Source organism: Phaethon aethereus, assembly GCF_964289735.1.
Source record: "Phaethon aethereus genome assembly, chromosome: Z".
Taxonomy (NCBI): domain Eukaryota; kingdom Metazoa; phylum Chordata; class Aves; order Phaethontiformes; family Phaethontidae; genus Phaethon; species Phaethon aethereus.
The window spans coordinates 41,423,664-41,438,886 of record NC_138577.1 but is presented as its reverse complement, the minus strand read 5'-3'; positions in this window follow the sequence as shown (position 1 = coordinate 41,438,886).

Below are 15,223 nucleotides of genomic sequence, written 5' to 3'. Positions count from 1 at the left end.
AGGTTCTGTTTCAGCAAGATGGAGAAACATCTGCTTAATTTAGAGAATAAATAAATAATAATATAGAAATTGTTATGCTGGTAACCTTGTGTCTGTTCTGCTCTTCTCATAGGTAATCTATAGAGTATTGTGAAACAGTCAAAGATGTCAGTCTGTATTTTCAAAATGGTTGATGTTTCCAGGCCAGAAAGAGCATTTAAAGCTCCACCCTAAAAAGCACAGTCAATAGTTTTATTCCTTAGGCATAACAGTCTACTGGGTACCACAGCTTTACTCTTGCGAAGCACATATATACAGAAAATAAAGTGTTTTCTCAGCAGAAAAATCAATGATACTTTTTTTTCCCCCTATTAAAAAGAGGCTCAAAAAGATATTTATACAAGTTTGAGAAAGTTTTCATTTCTCTATTGCAATGGAACAATGCATGTATTATTATATGTATTATAAACATGTAATCAACACCCACTCTCCTCAGAAAACAATAGCTCTGACCTAAAGACCCCTGCAATTTCAGGCATATATGCAGCCCTTTCTGAGAGCTTAGACATCTAAGGACTTCATAAAATGAGTAATCAGCAGATTATCAGTCATTTGCTCACTGGCGGTGGTTAAAAAACTTTTAATAACATTAAATATGTGTAATAATTTCTCAGAGTTGATATCTAAATAAATAATGACTAGATTAAAAAACTAAATTACTTGAGACTGCAGCACTGAAGTAAATTTTCAACTACAGAAAATGAGTAAAACCTTTACGAAAAGGATTGTATATTCATATTGCCCAACATATAGCCAGAGAAACTTCTTTCTGTAGTCAGTGGTGACACAGAAACACCTGCAAACAAAGGCCAGAGAGGGAGAACTTGAGCTATCTCCTGCTGTTGGTGGCTCTCTGGAGAATCCTCTCCAACTTAAGAAGCAGCCTTGTGAAGCTAGCCAGCTAATTTAACTAGCATAGGCTGTTATCTAAAGTTGAGGGATGCAAATGCTCCCTTAAATTCTGTGTTATCAATTAAATTAAACTATATTATCAGAGTCTTCTGTGAAGGCAGTATGCTGTAACTGTCCTTTTTTTGCTTCCATAAAAGGGGGAGTTTTATTAAAAATTACTGTAAAAATGTTTTAAAAACTATCTTCTGCATTAGTTGAGTTCTTGGCTTTGAATTTATATATTTTTCACCAAAAAAAGTAAGAGAGTAATGGATTTTTACATCCAGTTTGTCCCAAAAGAAAATATGCCCCCTTAAAATAATTTTTATCCCCATAATTAAGCCTTCCTCTTTGAATGTTTCCTTTAAAATATTTTTCGTATTTTTTTCTCCAACTGTCTTCTTAATATATTTTCTTGTTCCTTCCAGCATATATTTTCATTCCACTTGCAAATTATTTTACATCCCTTGGTTTTCTACAGCATAGCATTCTGTTGAAAGACCTTTGTCAACTACAAGGTAGTATTATCTGTTCTTCCCAAAAGTCAGAAACTATTTAGTGTTTTATATATATTCAGTTTATCTGTGTTCACTCTTCTCTTGCCAGTGTCTTCAATCCCGGGTGTTCACCATTTTACAGATATAAGACTTAGTCAGTTTTATCACTTGCACCAATCTCCTTTTTAATCATTGTCATTACTGAGGTTAATGAACTCTGTCCTTTGAAGAGTTTCTTTCATTTTTTTTCCTGCAAAGGTATTTTTTTCTGCATTGCTCCTGCGCAATGGCAGAAAGACTCCTGAATTCATTGCGTAAACATAGCCATGATATCCCATCACAGGTCTACAGCAGTACACACATTAGCACATGTTGTCACCCTTGGAAAGCCTAAGTGCCAGCTAACGCCAACAACTAGTCAAAGGTTCAATTCCTCATGGTGTCACTACAGAGCAAAGAGTTTCAAGTATAGGTTAAGCCCAATGCTAGAATTGCAAAATTGCAATCTTAGCCCAGCCTTAGTATGCTTTTCAGAGAAAAATACAAGGTTGTGGCACTTTTTTTTTACTGACTCCTCAACATATTTCCACAATTTCTGTATCAGGTTTGCATGGCAAGGTTTTGGTAATGGGGGGACTGCAGGGATGACTTCAGTGAGAAGATGCTAGAAGCTTTCCCCGTGTCTGACAGAACCAATGCCAGCTGGCTACAGGACTGACCTGCCACTGGCCAGGGCCAAGCCCTGTGGTGGTGGTGCCTCTGGGATAATGTATTTAAGAAGGGGGGAAGAAAACCCCAGCATGCAGCAGTTGCAGCTGAAGAGAGGAGTGAGAATATGTTAGAGAAACAGCCCTGCAGACACCCAGGTCAGTGAAGAAAGAGGGGGAGGAGCTGCTCCAGGTGCCAGAGCAGAGATTTCCCTGCAGCTCATGATGAAGACCATAATGAGGCAGGCTGTCCTCTACAGTCCATGGAGCTCCATGGTGGAGCAGATATCCACCTTCAGCCTGTGGAGGACCCAACACTGGAGCAGGGGGATGCCTGGAGGATTCTGCAAACCCATGGGAATCCTGTGCTGTAGCAGGCTCCTGGCAGAACTTGTGGACCTGTGGAGAGAGGACCCCACACTGGAGGAGGTTTGCTGGCAGGACTTGTGACCCTGTGGGGGACCCATGCTGGAGCAGTCTGTTTCTGAAGGACGGCACCCCATGGAAGGGACCCAGGCTGGAGCAGTTTGTGAAGAACTGCAGCCTGTGGGAAGGACCCATGTTGGAGAAGTTCGTGGAGGACTGTCTCCCATGGGAGGGACCCCACACTGGAGCAAAGGAAGAGTGTGAGGAGTCTTCCTCCTGAAGGGGAAGGATCATCAGAGACAAGGCATTATGAACTGACCACAACCCTTATTCCCTGTCCCCCTGTGCTGCGTGGGGGAGGAGGTAGACAAAATCAGGAGTGAAGTTGAGCCCAGGAAGAACAGAGAGGTGGTGGGAAGGTGTTTTAAGATTTGGTTTTATTTCTCATTATCCTACTCTGATTTGATTAACAATAAATTACATTAATTTCCCCAAGTCAAATCTGTTTTGCCTTTGACAGTAGTTGCTGAGTGACCTTTCCCTGTCCTTATCTCAATCCACGAGGTTCTCATCATAACTCCTCTCCCCTGTCCAGCTGAGGAGGGGAGTGATAGAGCAGGTCTGGTGGGTACCTGGTGTCTAGCCAAGGTCAACCCACCACACCACTGTATCCCAGTCAGGGTTTATAGGGATTTTTTCCCACTCCAGACTTTGATTAGAAGTCCTGAGTAACCAGAGTGTTAGAAAATGTAAAGGGCAACATACATTTATTCAAGAAAACAATTATAGGTAGTGTTATTTTGGAGTCCCAAAGCACACACATTTTACTCTACAAGCAAATATATTACTTGTTTTTATTATAACTGAGTATATGTGTGAGAAAGGGACAGATGTATTTTCCCCACATTCTTGAACAGATTTTAAATGAGCAAGTTTATCATTAGCCATACACAGTCTGTTCTGAGACACATCTCTCCTACCAGCTACAGCTAGAAGATAAGTCTTGAAGCCTGCGATACAATTTGCTTTTTCAATTTAAAATAGAAAGCATTCAGTAATGGAGCTAGATTGTTCTTTTATAGGGGAAGAGTAATGCAAGTAAAGGAGAAAAAAATACTATCATAAAATATTGGATTCTAAATATTCCCCTGTCAAATCTCTTTTGCTTGACAAAGCTGTATACTAATGAAAACTATGTATAGTAGTGAAAAGAATGCATGGAGAAGAAATAGACCATTAGACTCAGGTTTGTTTCATATCCTGTTTTAATGTTCTAACTATTCAGCTATATTTGCATCTGCTTATAAGCAGGCAGACATAGGGACAGAAAGACCAGTACTTTCCAAAATGGACAGAACAAGTGACAGTATGTACACCATGAGGTCTTCCTGGAATACTGCCAGTGTGACACCACGTATACTAACTCTCTGCAAGTGCAGTTCTTTCTGTCAGCTAAACACAGATATGATATTTGTATGTGCACCTTCTTTGATTGGACATTTTACATGCATTTACAAACATTTTACTTGCATTTTCAGACACAATTCACATTATTTACCAAATGGATCACCTACCTCTAAAAATAACATTTTTCTTTGTATGGAACATTTATTTCCATAGTAGCTGAATGATTCTTTATGTATTCAAGCTTGATTAAACTGAGTTCAAGAGACAAGGATTAAATCAGATTGTAGATGGAAGCTCCAGAAAATTATTAATTTTATATCCATCTTTACATGGATTATGTCCTGGGGCTTAATTATATGTTCTTTAAAATGAAGAAGAAAACTGGAGGAATGAAGTATATTATTTAGTTAGCTATATTTGTCTGGATTTTTTCCCATACAAAAAAAAATTACAAAAATAATTAAATGGCTGCCCCTTGTTCACAGAGGCTATCTAATATCTCAAGCACTACATTTTCTTCTGATACTGTGTAAAAGCTCTTAAGTGCTCATTTAAATTCTGTGTAAAAGTTACTATAAATACTCTTTGCATAGAGTTTCCTTTATTTATCTCCATCTTCATATCAAGCTTTAATTGTGGGATTTGCTTATCTTCACAATGTACTGGCTACCTTTATGCATTGATTACTATTTTGCTTGCTGTCCACCACCACTAAATTTGCAGCCTTGTACAATTTCATTTATGTTTGAAAACACATGTGACAAGAAGGCAAATATATATTAAAAAAGTTTCCACTTCTTATTGCTCAAAATTAATAATATTATCCATGTAACCCTGTTTATTGCTACTGTTGTACATTTACAATTTGAATTCAACCTCAATATCAGAAATATAGAATTTTCCAGCTTTTTAAGAAGAATGAAGTTACATAGTTAGAATATTACAACATGCCACCCAAACCAAAATCCCCCATACACTAACATTACGCTGTGTTTTTCAGAACATCCCCTATGTAGTACCAGAAAGGCAGATTTCTATGCCTTTAAAAATCTCTATAGACAGGATATAAGATCTATAAGAATATTTTTTGTTTGTCATCGAAACTTTTGCATTGCTTGTCTTGAAATTATGCTTTATGACACTTAAGATATATATCCAAAAAGGGTAGTCAATTTAAGTAATTTTGTCTTTTTCTCTCAATGTACAAGGTCATTAATTGCTATTGGGACCTTCATAAACCCTACTCTGCTGATGGGGTGAGAACTCTATTGTTAAATGTATTATGGCAGGGCTGTCTTCGGAGATTGCCTGCTTGATTGCTTTGTAAAGGCCCAATGGCACACAGCAATTAAAATCCATAGACCTTTATAACCCTACTGATGTTTTATGGGCCTTTTTGTGTCCTTCGGTGTGGTTTACCATTTGTGTGTCTCCCAGTGGATCTTCTTTTCAGAACTCAAAGTGGGATTTTTTTTTCCGGAATGATAAAGCTAGTTATACATCATGTGAAAGGTTAATGACTATTTTCAAAAAGAGCATATGTTTAATGTCATAGGGTGAAAGTTATAGTAAAGAACAATTAAGTAAAATCACTTGCCATTTTCTCATTCGCACAGTATTTAGATAGTCCTACTACTTACATACAGTCCACTGAGTTGATAAGTCACTGGATGATTTAAAACTCTTCAATTTATTTTGAAATACAAGTTTAACTTCTTAAGCAGAACTAAATCATTGGACACTTTGTCTGTGTGTAGCCATTCCATATGGAATGAGAAAATGTCAATTCCAGAGCATGATCCCCAGTATCTACTACTATGAAAATGCCCCATCAGCAAGGCACTGAGAGTATCCCACTTAAAACAGTACATGGAACCAATACACAGTGCTGGACCCATAAAGGAGTCACGTTCTCAGAAGTTATATAGTTTTCCCATGGTCTCTGTCAACAGTGGACTAACCAATGCAAGTAACACAAAACAACGGTCTAGTGAATGAGAACTCCCTTTTTGTCATTCCTGTGACCTCATGGACAATAACTTTCCTTCCAATAGCCCTTGGAATCTTTGGAGCCATAATCAATGAACTGTACAATCTTTACCACTACTGATCTACACATTAAAAAATTTAGCTATTTTTGTGATTTCTCATGAGGTATTTGCATCATGTTTTCACGGAGAGGAGAACTGACTTATAAAATTCAGTATGGAATAGCCATTAGCTGTGATAGCACCTGTGATTTAATGGAATAGAAAATGTCTGCCCTTAAAAGGAAATAATTAAAAAATTCCTGGAGATCTCATAAAACTTTTTTTTTTTTAAAGTTCATTTCTATATGTGACAGAATAGGTGCCTTCAGGAATTACTCAAAAATGTTTTCATTCTAAAACAGCATATAGACAAAGAATGATACAATGGTAGAAAAAGAAGTAAAGATGGACCAGGAAATAAATCAGTCATTAATTTATTTTAAAAAGGACTTTTAAGAATGTAATAATTCACAACTGCAAAGACAAATAAGTTTTAGAGCCTAGCAAATAGGAAACATCTATTTATATGCATTTCTATCAAGGGAAAGAACTACTTAATATGAGGTACCTATGGCTTGCTGATTTCTACGTCACTCTCACAATATGTCAATCTAAACGTAGTTTCCATTTTTCCCTCAATGCCAGTCATTCCAGTTACCATGGACCTCAAATTCTCCCAAATAACTTCTTTCTACATTATTCTAAGTTGGAGAGGATTTGGTGGCCAAAGCAGACCTTCAGAGATTCTCAGTACAATTGCTCAAACCCAGAGTTATCATAATGAAAAGACACTGGGCTTTAAAGCTATAGCTGGAATCCAAAACTGGCCTGCAAAATCTCTATTATTACCAGTGGCAAGCAAGATACTGATTGCCAGAGGCTGGGAATGTGTAAACCAGTGATAGGGAAGGAGAGAGTATCCTTTTACTTAAACTAATTGTATTTCATATGGAAATCAGGAGGAAACAATGAATAAGGAACTTCACAATGTCAAAGTAACAAAGCCACTTTGTGACTTGGTCATCACAGCTGAAGGTGCCCAGACAACGCAACAGTTAGTCATTTGGACCCAGTTTATCTAAATACGTATTTGATCTTCTCATGTCATGACCCACAGCATGCAGTTAAGTATCATGGTCTCCTCGGCTTTTTAACTGCTATTATTCAGGGTTATTTGATTATAAAGAGTGCCGACTGCCACAGAATATATTTTGTGGTCATGAATTACTCTCACTTTAGCAAAGAACAGCAGTGTGGTGTCTACCCTCACAGCAGGAAATCTTTCTATGTAGGATCCAGTTTTCACCCCGTGTTTGACTGATAATAATTGGGATCACATCTGGGAAGAAAAACTTTTGACTCTCAAACTAGTATTTGTTTTGGCCCTAGCAGTTTTCATTATTTAGGTCTTATCTCTGAGGTTTGAGATGGAGATTGGAGTCGTTGGTCCAGTTTTTGATAAGGAAGATTAAGCAGGGTATCCAACAACATATTTCATCATAGCTAAGATCCTAATATGTATCTGAAATGAGAGGGTTGAGCATTATTGTGCAGACAATTAAGTGGAACTCAATCTGATTTCTTGCAAAAGAAATCTGTTTTGTCAAACAGATTAATTATTTTTTTACTTTCTTCTCATCTCCCCTTCCTTTTTACAGAATGGTGCCTACAGGTCTTTCTCCCATCATTTTGTTTTTTTGTTTATTCAGAGAAAGGTGGGATTTGTACATTAAAAAATGCAAGACTTCATATTTGCTGTGATGAGGAATATAAGACAAACTGGGAACACTGATATTTTTCATGAAATGAAAGAAACACCAGCTGTTCTTATTAAATAATACAACTGTTCTACTGACAGATTAATATCTCTTTCTTGCTTGTTGATTTTCTTGAGTGCTTTCTGTGTTGCTTTTGAGCTGATTTTTTTCTTTTTTTTTATGTGTACCCAGCTCTTCCTGTTGTGTAAACTGCAAAGCTACATTGAAAGCAATAGCACTCTAATTCTGGGTAAGAGTATGATCCTCAGAGATGCAGCAATCTTATCTCTCTTTGTGAATAAAAGACCAAATAATAAACATAAAAGAAATATCCATAATATTCAGCTATCTTTCAGGTTTAAAGACGTTTTCATCACCACATCATTCAAAATGCTTATATAACAGCAAAATACTGTAATTTGCAACACATACCTTCACACATAATGTATGGAATCATGTGCTCCTCCCTCATTGTTGCAAGTTAAAATATAGCTGATCCGAAGGGTTTTAAACTGTGTGTTCTAGCAAATACAGACTGTATCACAGCAAAGAATAGGAATGATTTAAAGAACTAGTGCACGAGGAACCTTTGAGTCGTACGAAGCTGGAGAACAATTGTGCAAATACATTTTCTATCTGTTGGAAGGCAAAGCATTAATGGTACTTATGGTGTGCCTTGGTCCTTAATATACCATGGTGGCTCTCAGATACAATGTGACCATACTGACTCAAAGCACTAAAGCATGTTTAGTGCCTCATTAATGGGACTACCACAATTCAAGTGGAATGGAATAACTTTGCTTCCGGTAGGAAGAGAGCTCTGGATGGTGGTTACAAAAATGTGTCATGATAAAGATCAAACGGTACTCTCCTCAAAGTTATTTTCTTAGGTGGATCAGAGCTGAACCTTTTAAGCAGAAAATTTCCTAAAGACTTCAGTACTATGAAGATTGTTTTTGGAGCAGTGTGATGTCTGCAGATACCTGAGCAGTGCTCACTGAATTCAGAAACATGTAGCCTGAACTTCAAATTCTGGTTACTCTTGTGCTACACTGATGACAGGGTTTAATTGGGCCTTTGTGCTTCAATTCTTCTTGAAGGAAAGCAACTGAAGTACTTGTGCAGATGTTTCTTCCTGGTAATGAGAGGAACCTGGCTGGTCTAGTTTTAAGTAAAATAGTTGAATTAAAAGCTAAATTAAGGCTTTCTGACATGGATGATCAGTGATTGCAAGCCAAAGTCTTGAAATTACTTGACATTTCATATGGTAATCAAAAAGGATTAAATGAAGCGACTGAGCTGTCCATTGAGGTCCTCTCCACCATGACATTCATTCAGAAGAAGTAACTCATCAGAGACACTTTGATGAAATCAGTTAAGACACTGTGGGAAAGTATCCTTTTGGGGAAAATGAATCCACTTTGAAAGATCTAAAGGGTTGTGTTGTTGACAGATTCTGAAGGTACTGGGAACTAGACACAAAAGAAAACTGTGTTTGGTAGCTACAACCTAAGAGAGGACAATTTTCTGACCTGATAAACAGAAAATGATAGGTTTTGTTGCACGGTTCTATAAGGCAGAGGCTGAAACATCTCTCGTATAAAAAGCCATTAAGCTAGCTATGAGAAACATGAAGCAAGAGTGGAAATTCTTACAATCGTTTCCAAGTAAGCATTTTCTGAATTTTAAAGACTCTAATGATGAAAGCTGTGCAAAGGAATATTAAGTAGGACAATATTTACATTAAATCTACTTCTGCAAAACTTCAGTGAAAATGTACATTTTGCGTAGCCCAACAAGCTACCAGGTTTGTCTCCTGCATATACATCTGTTCACTGCAGTCACTCAGGTACGCAAGGGATACAAACATGTATTTGCAAAATCAGGTGTAGTTTCTTATACTCTTCAGTATGGCTGACCTCATGATAACTATGAAATGGCGTGTTTGTTATATTCTAAAACAGGGTCCATTGCATTTATTTTTGCTATACATTGTACTGCATTATTTTTTCAACAAGTGACCCCTGTGTTGTGAGTGGTCAGCAAATGCAATATGTTTCATAACAAATTGTGAACAAAGTAGTTTCTATTTTTCTGTTTACATTTTTATTTACTTATAGGGACTGTGCTGGTTGTGGCTCTTAGCGAGTTAATTTTCTTCACAGTAGCTCGTACGGGAATAAGTTTTGAATTTGTACCGAAAACAGTGTTGGTAACACAGGGATGTTCTCATTGCTGAGCAGTGCTTACACAGAGTCAAGGTCTTTTCTGCTTCTCACACCACACCAGCAGCAAGTAGGCTGGGGGTGCACAAGAAGCTGGGAGTGGACACAGTTGGGACACCTGACCCCAAGTGACCAAAGGGCTATTCCATACCATATGACAACATGTTCAGCGTATAAAGCTAGGGTAAGAAGAAGGACAGGGCAACATTTGGAATTATGGTGTTTTTTCTTCACAAGCAACCGTTACACGTGATAGAGCCCTGCTTTCTTGGAGATGGCTGAACCCCTGCCTGCCCATGGGGAGTAGTGAATGAATTCCTTGTTTTGCCTTGCTTGTGTGCACAGTTTTTGCTTTACCTATTAAACTGTCTTTATCTCAACCCATGAGCTTTCTCACTTTTACTCTTCTGGTTCTCCCCACCATTCCACTAGAGGGGAGCGAGTGAGCTGCTGTGTGGTGCTTAGCTGTTGGCTGTGGTTCAACCATGACAGGGACTTTCAATGAGATGAGATCAGTCAAACAACTAAAGTGAGAGCAGTCTAAAATAATGTTTATAAATTTTATATTTCATTTCAAATCAGTATTTTTGTTTAAAATGTTACAACTATTTTAACCTGCAAGCTAAAATGATGTGACATTTTAAGGTAGCATGTGATGTTCTGAGACTGATTTTTTTCTCTTTGAAATGGCCTATAAAAGCTTATTTTTTGGAATTAGTATTTTTACAAACATATATAAACGTACACAAATATAATTACACTTTTCTTGAAATAGTAGTTCACTGTGAAACTTTTCCACACCAATTCATAGAATCATAGAATAGTTTGGGTTGGAAGGGACTAGGCCAACCCCACTGTAATGTGCAAGGACATACTGCATAAGATATACAGGTTAGGGGATAGAGGTAAAACATTTTTCAATATTTAACTCTTCCAGTTCTTAACTCTTCTATTTCTAAACTCTTGTAATAATGTTAACTGTGTTTTTTATGTGTTAATACACACTAAAGAATACAATGTTTTTCTTTCATACCTTTTTCATTTTTTTCCTGTGGTGTCTTTTTTTTTCCTAAGATATTGAAGACTTAAATCACATAACTTCATTAGTCTCACTGTAGACCTGTTAGAGTGTCGCTGTCCCACAATGTCTTCCTTCCTCTTTGCCTTGAAACATCTGTTGAGACACCAAAAAACATCCCTCAGAGTTTGGCACTGGCAAGTCACCAGCATGGGTAAATAGCTGAACAGCAGAGGGCTCTACAGCATGGTGCTTGTCCGCAGCAGGAAACACCAAGCCTATGATCTACTTTCAGATCTCATCTTATTGCAATTCTTATAGTGCCCTATAGCAGGAGAGAGATATTCACGTTAGGACTCATTACTGATTAAAATATAAAATAGCCAAACCCTTTTGGTCCTGAATATGCAATTTTTGCTAGTGTAACAAACAGCATTTACATTGCTGTGTTGAGCGAAAGTTGTAAGACTGCTCTTTGGATTCACGACGGTTTTAGTTGCATAGAAGAATGACATGAAGGATTTTATTCCTCACAGGCATACACCCACAGATAACAATCTCCACTGGGCATTTAACTAACAGGCCTGAAAAACAGTTTCAACTAATTCTTTCTTTTTCCTCCATCATAGACTCATTCACGTTTCAAATGCAGCAAAAACTAAAACAGTGCATATTCCCAGCACCTGGCGATGAATATGGAATATTATTGGTTCCTAAAAACAAATACTTAAGAATGTTAAACACTTTTAAGTATCTCTTCAATACAGTGGATTGAGAACAGAAACTTAATGTCAGTATTTCTTGTAAAAGTTTTCTTTAAGATGAGCCTGCCTAACAGATATGAGACTGTATAATCATTATAGGTAGAGCAAATCTTAGTAAGTCTTCCTATCCAAAAGCAGAAATAAGGAAAGTTAGAAGGTCTCAGGGTAGTTTCATGTCAACAGCAGAAATAGAAAAATAAACAAATAAACAAGCAAACAAATACATAAATAAAAATAGACCCTACCTGCCACCATTTATTCAAGAGTTACACAATTGACTGCCAATAACAAAGTAAAAATGTTCCTTGTAAAATGCAATGGTGCCTGAGGGATACTTTTATTTTATGGATTACTTTGAGAATAATTCAGGTTTGCAGTCCAGTGGACCAGTACATAGAGAAGCTGAGTGCTTCAACCATGAACACAAACAGTAAATATGACTTTCTACCATGTAAACAGAGCTATGCTCAAGGTCCCACTGTAAAAGTATAATAAAACAGTGTGACATATAACCACAGCTACATTATAGACTCCATTACTCTGGTGATTTATCAGTAAGCATATATTATTCACTACTGACAAGATTGTCAGCTTCAGGCATGCAATGAATAATAGTAGTATCAGAAAGGTTAAGGTCCTATGATCCAGGTGCAGAGAGACATCCGGGTAGACCTTAAGGGACTTAAACACAATGTTTATGGGTTTCTATGTGCAGAAGAATCTACAGGTCCTATGAGTACAAAAACACCACATGCGTGTATGTTTGCTTTTGCATTACCACATAGACAGCAAACCTTAAAGAAAGGTGAAGGAAAATGCTGGAAACAATAGCAGTAACATTTTTAGAGAAAGATGAAAATCCCTCATTTCATTTTATGTGGGCTGAAGTGTATGTCAATGAAATACAAGCTCTTGTGAGCAAGATCCATGCAATTGCTACAGAAACAGCTGTGATTTGAGATCCTACTACTTTACGGCGTGCGATATTGTCCCTGTGCTCTTGCTGCTGGGGGTCAAACTGATGAGAGCTCTTTATCTGCATAAGGCAAAGTCAGCCTAAACAGCTTCTGATCACTATCTAAAATGAAATATCTGACTTCCCTGATTCAAAATAGGAGCACTTACATGATCATCCAGGCTTTCTTTGAAGGCAGAGGTACAAACTGTAGGAGGGGTGCAACCAACATTATCAACTAAACTGGGGTCAGCCATATCCCTAATCATCATAGCCACTTCTGCAGGGATTGTCTGGCCGTAGTCTTAGCTGATGCTCCATCCAACATCATTCCAGATGTATTGGCATGAGCCTTGACTGGCACTTTCATTAAGCTGTGATTATATCAAAATGCTCCCTTTTAGTCCATCACAGCCATGCGATGTAGGCATGCAGGACAACAGAATAGTTGCTGGCATTACAGGGGGGTTAAGACAGTGGAATTTCTGAGTAGGATACGTTTGGTGGGGGCAACAAAAAGCACAATTTTAAGGTATAAGAACGGCCAGAGGACCATAAGAAACAGGCAATTTCCAAGAGGATTTAATTTGGCTGACTCAAGAGTTTGTGCAATGTTGCATGAAACAAGTCCACTTGTACGTGTGCAAACCAAACCCTATCAGTGTGCCTAATTCACAATTGTCTCTCAGCCATTTGTAAAGCCTTGGTGAAAATGTGGATGTTTTTTTTTCAAGTCACTTAGATTTTAAGAGAAATATGACAGCAGCCTTCTCCAGAGGTTTTCCATTTGCCCTTTTTCCCTTAATTCATAGTTAACTACAGTCCACTGCTTTGAAAAGTCTTAAAAATATAACTGCACAAAGCTCTCCGTTGAGAAAGTTTTACCTATTGAGAAAAGAAATATAGAAATATATTTATATTCTAAAGAACTCTTTAGAAAGCATCAGGATTAAAACAGGCAGCCATTCAAGATTCTCCAGGAAACTCTGCCCTTTTACACTGAGAATTTCTTCCCTGATGGACATTTCTTCATAACTGGCATGCCTTGAACACTGACTTGAACTTTTCATTGTGAAGTTTATCTTATTTTTGGTGGTGTACACTGTATTTCCATTTACTGCTTTTTAGCAGTAACATAGCACATTTCTTTCTGATTTTAATTTCAATTTGTCTCAATGATTATCACCAAAATGTAAGTGGATTTATTATGAAGGAATGAAGAAAAATGCATGAAGAGTCAAAAAAAGAAAGGAACATAATGTGAAATTATAAAGCTTCAAGTGTAATTTTAATTTGTTTTTTGTTGGTTGTTTATATGTTTGTTTTCCAGGAAATGGAGGAAGGTCCAAAGAAAATAATTTTCCCCTTTTTATTTTCATATAAAACTTGTCAATTGAACAACATGTATGTCATAGTACAAAATCCTATATTTCCATGCAACAGCTATGAGAATCTCTCCTAGAATACTAAAACACATTTTGTTAGGATTGAGGGGATTAATCACAATAGTGTAAAGCTGAGCAATTTTTAGTTTATATGAAACCACAAAAAGCCTCATTAGGGATTCAGGACTTCCTTTCTTTCCCCAGATTTCAGCTACCTCAGCAGTATATTTTCGGTGCTGTCAAGAGTTTCCAGTGATGAAGAAGTCTCCCCTCTGCTGTGGTAAGATCTTAAGTGGCTGACTGATACCTAGATCTGTCAGCAACCCTGCATAACTGGAACTTAGTGTTACAGGGAGGGCCAAGTCATATTTGTAGAAAATTTAGCCCTGCAAAGAAAAGATTTCTTACTCTGCTTTCTGCACTTTCTAGAACAGATTTCAGACATAAATATTAAGATGAAAACCCCTTGATTAAACACAAGAATTATTTATTGGAAACATGCAGTTTATTGAGGTCGTACCACTAAATAAGTAGATTTAGGCAGGTGTGAAAAGCAAAAAAAAAACCTCTTGTGGACCACAAAAATTAAGACTCATTTCCTTTGTGTCATTCAGACAGTTTTTCCCATCTTGGCCAATTTCCATCCCAATTATCCTCCTGAGAGTCAGCAAATTATTTCAGTGGCCACTTTGTAATAGAGGACCCACGCAGTGTTTTTATGTGGCAGGTTCCATTTTACAAGTGTATTTATTTCTGTAGCTAGTGAGCAACAGTAATTTCTATATAAATAAGCACTGTGTTGTAATTCTTAAACATGCACTACCTCCTTTCTCCCCTCTCTCTGCATTAAAATTTCTAGCTATGGTTAAATATTTGCAAAACAGGCAGTGTAAGTATTTCCTCATCCTTACATGGAGGCAACACAGCCAGAATCTGTTCTATATCATGTCAGCCTTCACAAGTAGGGTGACAGCTGTGAGTTGTGTATGACAAAAATGTATTATTAATTTTAGGTATTATCATACCCATGCTTAGCAATAGTAATATTGATTATTTAAGGCTAAAGAATAAATTCTAGACAGAGATGGAAACCCAGCTGAGCTACCCTGTTCTAGTGGGCGTTACCATTCATTAATTCCTGTTGGGTGTAACCAGCCCAAGCCAGACATTTCTGCTGATGAA